Source organism: Lonchura striata, chromosome 4A (genome assembly GCF_050655825.1).
Source record: "Lonchura striata isolate lonStrDom1 chromosome 4A, ASM5065582v1, whole genome shotgun sequence".
NCBI lineage: Eukaryota > Metazoa > Chordata > Aves > Passeriformes > Estrildidae > Lonchura > Lonchura striata.
In genome coordinates this window covers 13,549,856-13,557,642 of record NC_140742.1, presented here as the reverse complement: position 1 = coordinate 13,557,642, position 7,787 = coordinate 13,549,856, and positions in this window count along the sequence as shown.

Genomic DNA, 7,787 nt, shown 5'->3' with positions numbered 1-7,787 from the left:
TTTTAAACAAAATACAAATCCCAAAGCTTTATTGATCTGACAATATTTTCATCCAAAACTCTTTCAAGTTGATCTGAATTTTAATCTTTCTTTCCTTCCTCCTTACAGACCATTTATGTGCTCTGGTACCTTACTTATTTACTGGGAAACAACTTGCTGCTGGAATGAGAGGTGGAGTATCACAAGCTCAGTGCCCCTTACTCTGATGAAAACACTGAGGTCTGCAATGTGCACATGAACTGAATCAGTTCAGGACAAGGAAAATGTGATTTAGTCCCAGAGAGAAGCCTGGCTGACACAGCCACACAGCATTTGTAGGAAGGTAAGCATTGTCTGACCTGACCCTCAGCTGAAGAACCTGACCAAGTGCTGATGTATGCTGAGCAAAGGAGAATGGTTTCAGAAACCATTATTTTGAGACTGCTTGAGGTTGTAAAGTCTAGGATGTGTTTGCAGTACTAAAGCTCAACAATGCACAAGCTGCATTGGCAGGAGAGAAAGAAATGAAGCCTAATCTTTTTACCTATGAAACTACTCAGAAAACATGAATGCTTGATAGACTATAGGGCACTTATAATGTAAGTGCTGTATTGAACTCTGTTTCTTTGGCCAAAAATAACTTCTCGGTCTGAGACACCTTCCATATGAATAGCTGCTACTTACAGAATGTCTCCTGCTTTTCTACTTTGCCTTTTGCTGAAGTGGTGACCTTCAACAGAGCTAAACAAGTCAAATCTCTTGATCTGATATTATTCCAGCTTTGATACGGTACACATCCCAGGAATATGAGCCTGTGGCCATGGGGAAAGTTAGCATATTACTCCATTTTTTAGGAAGCCCTGAGGAATGGTTACTGTGTGAAAGTGTGTCTGCCATTTCTGATTTAACAGTTGATTACCTGTGTTTGGAAACTTTCAAAGGTGTACTGCCATAAAAGGCTACACCAGGCTGTTTGCTTTAAACTGCTTAAAAGCAAAATTCACGGTTTAAGAACTCATTCAGGCAATTACCTGGCTTCAGTTGGTCAGGTAATAAGTAGCAGCAGTGATAACCAGCACAGGCCACCCCCAGCACTGCACCTCAGTGGTTCAGCTCTCTGACTTTGCTCTGTGCTAAATGACCTCTCTCCAGGGCCATGGAGCACAGTCTTGCCCTTAGAGGAAGCTCAGCTTACCATGTCCCTTTTTGTAGGAATGCCACAATCCTTTAGAAACCTGGGGAATCACGCTAACAAAATTCACTCTGAAGTATCTTCCAGCTGCTCCAGAAACAGGCTGGTCACACAGGGAAGCAGAAATATCCAGAAACATCCTTCCTCTGCCTCCCCATGACACTTATGGGCTCACAGGGCCCAGGTCTGCATCTACCACTGCTGAAGGAATGGCAGCAGAGGTACTGAATGCAGTATTTGTCTTAGTGCCATTAACACTCTGTTCCTAACAAGCATGTAGAAAAGAATAAAACACTGAACAACTCATCCCCAAACCAAACTTCCACAGGCAAAGGAGAGGCTGCTTAGTAGCCTATAGGGCGGCTGGGAGAAGTTCTGGATTATCTGTCAACAAAACCTGCCTCTGATGAGAAGCAATGGTTGGCTCACTAAATATTGAAGTGCAAAATATTCTTCATTCTCTGCAGGTACTCCACAAAAAATGATAGTATTTTTCAATGAAAGAGAGAGTGGATTAAGAAAAAGATAAGGAATGAAAGAAGTAAAGAAGTAAATAACTAAATTCCCATGTTGAGCTTTTGCAGACAAAGAGAAGAATCTGAGGGCTTTCAGTGATATGTATTTTCTATGGCTGTTTTAAAAAAACTAAATGCAGAGCCTTTTCTGGTTATTCCAATATCTGGAAGAAGCACAAGGCATTGTTTTACAAATAACTGGATTTGAGAGGCTTGTGAACATTGCTGTTTGAGACACAAAGAAACGCTGATTCATTTTCCTCAGACTTTATCAACACCATTGCAAAACTGATGAACTTGCAATGGAGCAAAGGGAGATTTTTCATTTCTAGGGGAAAAAAAAAGCATCTTTAATTTATAGCAGTGTTTCTCAAAAAGATTGTAGATTTTTCTCAGGTTAAAATCCACATCCCCTTCCACGGGAATTTGTCAGTTCTTCTGTGGTTTGGTGTGTGACTATTTATACTTACGTTCACTCTTCTGCTTTTTTTGGGATGTAAACCTAATAACATTAATTTACATTCACTCTGCTTTCAGGGTATATTTTTCCTACTTCCACAACCACCTATTCGAATATGCAACAATGGTTTTCACTTTGGTGGGAGTATCACTGGGACCCTGAATGAAAAATCAGAGATTTGGATTCCCCTATCTTTCATTCCTGTTCTAACAATCTTGTATCCTCAACTTTGTAACTGCTTCTCTGTGCTGTTCTTCACCAGTCAAACTTCCTATAGATCTAATTTCAAAGTATGTAAGGGGTGATCCCTGAACTGAGCTGCTGTTGCACCACTGAATTATGCATTGTTTTCATTTATACAAGCTGAACTAGTTCTGTTAGAGGTTGGGGGAGGGAATAGCAAACAATGCATTTCATCCTTCCAAGGACTGAATCTATATTCATTCATATTCTACATAAATGGAACCTGCTCCATTAATGAGGGACAATTCCACACAGTGATTTTCTAGAATGTGCTAGCTCTTTCACAGAACAAAGAAGAAAAGGAAGGATCACAGGTGATGCTCATTAGCTCTTCTCAAAGTAAAATGCCTGTGGGGCAAGCACTTGTGGAAGTGTTGCCACCTGCAGCTAAGCAGACACAGGTAGTTGGGCTTCCAGGTAACGTCAAGGTTTGGCAGGGTAAGTGATATAGCAAACTGAGAAGCTGAATTTCAAGGTAGAAAAAATTATTTATAAAAGCGTGAAGTTTGTCTTACAGGAATAATTTTGTTCTTTTTTTCCTAGCTTTTTACCATTTCAGTGGTGTTTCTCTTAATAATGTTTGTCTCTTAATAATTTGTTGGGAGATAGTAAAGGTAGCGCACATTGTCCAGGAAAAAAAAAAAAAAAGAAGAAAAAAAAGGGAGGTCTTGCAGGACATTTAATTCCTGGAGAATCTAAGAAAGCAAGGAAATAATTTTCTCCCATTAAAGTACATTACAAAGACTTACAACATACATTCAAAATCCAGTAAATCTGAAGTCTGAGAAGGAGAAATTACTTTTAGAGAGTGAAAGTAATACCTCCCTAAACAAAAATTGCTTTTCAGCCTACATGTTGAAACTCTGACTGCTCAGTTTGCCCTTGAGCTGCTGGGAGAAGAGCACACCTAATTTGTATTTTGCTGGTTACCAAGACTTCTGTTCCCAGACCTGCCCTGCACCCAGCAGCAGTCATGGAAGGCTCTGAGTGGGGCTGTAGCTGCTTTGTTGGCACCTCCCAGCTCCCAGGTAAAGCACTACAGACTCTGCAACCTGCTCCTTCTTGCCTGCTTGATTTCATCCTGCAATGGTGCTGTTCATCACTGCGCCCTTCCTCATGGGCACACAGGCTCGCACTGTGCTGAGACAGATCACTCCTTAATTTTAGTCTGAAGCCATTAAAAATGAGGGGAACGTGTACTCACACGTGTAAAATTACTCACGTGCGTAAAATTTCTCAGTAAATTTGGGTGGTTATGAAAGAGAGAATTTCTCAGCGTGTGCTGCTAGGTGCACACCCAGCAGCAGGAGCAATGGGGTCTGTGTCTAACCCAGCCCATGGCCCAGCCTGGTGTGCAGTGAGGAGCTCACAGCACAGACAAAAGGCACCTGAAAGCTTGGGCACAGCTGGCATTAAATAAACAGACTGGCCTAAATTCTGGGCGTTGCCTCAGAATTGCTCCTTGACACAACAGATGCTCTTTAGCTGAGATATGCTAGGAATTTAGACCTAAAGCTCAGTGGTATCAGGTAGATTCAGATTAATTTAGTTATACACGGGAGATCTATTGATATTGAGGAATCTGATCTCAGGTTTGCCTGACCTAACAACTGACCCCACTTTCAGCAAGAGGTTGGATTAGATGACTTCCTAAGATCCCTTCCTGCCTGAAATACCTTGTGGTCCTATGCTACTGGGGTTTGAAAGATCAAAATTATTAATTAATTCCAATTAAATTCAGTAAATAATGCTGCCTGGAAAAGGGACAAAAGCATTTTTCAGTTTGTGTTAATACCAGGTTTTCAAAATTATGTATTTGAAAAGTTTAAATTGCTTCAGTCCTATATTTTCTAAATGACAGTTCTTATTGCAAACCATAGTCTTCCTATTTGCATATTTTTCTCAGTGAAACTGAGGAATTTCTTCAGGGTGTTGCTTTATTGCTTTGAGTAAGGTCTTTGCATTTCACAGTAGCAACCTGAAACGAGCAGCTTTTCTCTCAGGCTGCTGAGAGAGAATGGAAAGGAAGCCCTTGTGACACAACAGAAGCAGCAAGATCTTATTTTCTGTTTAAAATCTTCAGAAGCACTTTGAATGAAACATAGATTTCTCTTCCTAAGTCCAAAAATCAATTCTTAACTACACATCAAACCTAGAATATTTTTTTCTGCCACTCTGAAGTTAGCAGCAAACAACAATAAAATGAGTAACAGTTGTACAAAGCCTTATACAACCTCATTTTCCTCCAAATACAAAACCTGCTTTCTGTTTTGCTATTCCAAAGCATCTAAATTACTTTGCTGAGACTTCAAATTAATTCACCCTGGCATTGAAATTTCAGCTTCAAATGGTAAGATTTAAAGAAAAGTAGAAGGGTTCAAGTGAAAGAACAGACAAAGACTTTATTGCAGATTTTTTGAAGACAAAAAATACAGTTCCCAAATCAAAAGAGCACTCCAGCTCTGAGCATGAGCACATTCTTGATTAGCACATATATTAAAAACAGATAAATATTATAATTGAAAAATATGCTCGTGTTTTTAAGGTCCATAGCAGACTTGCATATTTTCCTTGTACTGGAGGAAAATCTGTTATAAGTCACACAGATTCTTCTTGGTGCCTTTAAGTAAAAGTGTCCTAGGAATTGTAGTGTGACTTACTCCTTATGAATTATCACTTCAACAGAAGATTGTAGATTACTTGGAAAACGATGGGGAAATACTTCAAATAATGCCCTAAATAGGTACCATCAAAACTAGATTTGGGTTTCTATCTTGTAGATCTGGATGCTAAGCACACTAGCATGTAAATCTTTAGTAAATTCTCTGAAATCTGTTAAAACTATTTATCTTGGTATGATCTAGAAAAGTCCATTTCTTGAAGTATACATTTCTCTTTTTTTCACCTGGGAAAGTTTTTCACCTACATGTAGAAAGGTGCTACTTTATTCTGAAAAAAAAAATCTATTTTTTATTTGAAGATTTCTTTGGCAGAAGAGAAACTCAGTTGTAGAGTTGCTCTTAGAATCCTGTGGGAAATAAAAGAACAGAATATGCTGAAGGGTGGTTGGGAAGAAGGAAAGGAAATGTCTTCAGATATGTCACTATATTATTCTGATCTATGGAGGCCTTTCAGAGTGTAATGCAATGCAATTTATTTTAGGTGGCACAGCACCCCCACAAGGCACAATTTTGAACTGAGAGATGTCAAAATTGGGAGTGGAAGCATAAAGAGCCTAGCAGGGAACTGCTGCTTGCTTCTGGCACATGCTTATACAGAAATCCATTGGCTGTGAATAATACTGGCTTTGCAAGCAAGGTAGAGAGAAGTGTGCAATAAAAGGTGAAATGGTGCAGTGATTTTTGGTGCCCTTTTCACACATCTCTGTGTGTAGTCATGTTAGGAGAAGACTGCAATTCATGTGAATAACTGTTGTAACAAATATAAGGATTAATGCTACTAAACAGAGGCTTTTTGAATTTTAGAGGTGTCTGAAGATCAAAGCCTACTCGTATTAGGAAAGGAATTAGAAAGAGGTTCTTTTCAATAATCACTTAGTCCTTCAGTGAATAATCAGAAGGAGCAATACACACTATTTAAAATAAATAGCCTTAGCTCTCTTTCCTTGGAGGAAACGAAAACCCAGCAGGAAATTCAGGATGATATGCAATTTGTATCCATAAAACCATGCACATAAAGGCAGGATAAACATCTTTAGCTTGGATCACCCTGAAGTCCACAATGCCCCTCCTGCCTTGGGAAAAGGAACTGCACATTTGTTACGCATGGCGTGGCAGTCAGTCTCTGGCACCTTTTAAACTTTATACTTCTCAACACATTGCAACTTTCTGCCTTCTAGGACAAGCTGAACAATTCATGCAGTAGAAGATATTTTGGATTTGCAGATAAGCAAGCCATTTAGTGCCTGAAACATCTCTGCATTATAGGTCAATAGGAACTCTTTAGTCAGCTCTTTCCACTTTCTGTGTACAGAGGAAATTTCAAAACATGTCACTCAGCCTAAGAAACAAGCTGACACTCAGACTAGTTATTTTTAAATTTGGGTCTTCACAAACAGAATATCTAACAGACTTCTTAATTTGCTATGCCACTCATTGGCTTTAAATCTACAGCACCATTTAGCAGCAAGACCAGTTTTGCTGTCAGTCCTGCTACCTGCTATGTTGTACCACTACCTGCAGCCTGCAGTATTTGATGTCAGCCTATGTGTTTAAACCAGATGCAGCTACAGTTACAGTTGAAACAAACTCAGGGGGTTTTGATCTAGTGGATTAGAATACTTACACTGCATCTGTTTTCATACCTACCACACATGGGCTGAGGAGTTCTGAGTTTTTATATGGCTCTGATTTGATTCCACACAAAGTCCTGCATTTTTAATACAGGGGAGATGTAGGACTTAGAGCTACAGGCAAAACAGTAACAGCAGGTGGGTTCTAGCCCTCACTTTCCAATATGTACTTTACCCATGAGAAATTTTCTATTATCATCAAATAGGTCTTGCACTGCTCAAATTAATATGCCTGCACTGTAAGCGTTGTGACACTGCCAACAACTACCTGACATTGGAGACTAACACCTTAAAATTTTGATTCCACATGTCTTCATTATTCATTACAAACTTCACTTCAAAATAGGGACACTGAGAAGCTGGTTGCCAGAAAGCATAAAACAAAAAATAAAGGCAATATATTTTGTAGATAAATTTGAAAGAAGTCTGAAATAGAAAACTGAAAATCTAATAGAGAAGGAAATACGGAATGACAGACCAAAGAAAGCAGAAATCAAGAACCTGATGAATAAATCTGGAAAGTCAGTGTGTTAAACCTGAATTATTTTCTGAATACTTAATATTCTTACAGTATTCTAGATGCAGTCCAATACTGATCATTTCTATTTCTTTGACTCTTCCAATTATTTTATTTCTTTGGCTTTTACATTCTTTCTACCAAGCAGGCTTGTTGTTGTATCCTGAGATCATCTTTCTGTTTTATAAGCCACAACCTCAAGCATGCACTCAGAAAATAAGATGGTATCTGATGCAATGAGTGATTTTGGTATTACTGCACAGCAAAGGACCACCACCCACACCCACCCAGTCTCCTGTGTGCTCCATGGGAGTGATAGCAGCCTGAAGCCTTCAGGTGGGATCAAACAGATCAACCAACACAGCCTTTAAAACAAAAGAATTTCAGCTGCAGATACAGTCTGCAAAGTGAAATCTCAAACTTTATGGCTCTCAAAACCAACTGCAATGAAAGCTTAGGATAAAAAGGAAGAGATCTTGATTATTTCTTCCAATGGTAAAATCTAAATAGAAGTAGTCTAAAAACCCCAATTTTTTTAGGCATGTCAAACTCCAACAATACAGGCTGCC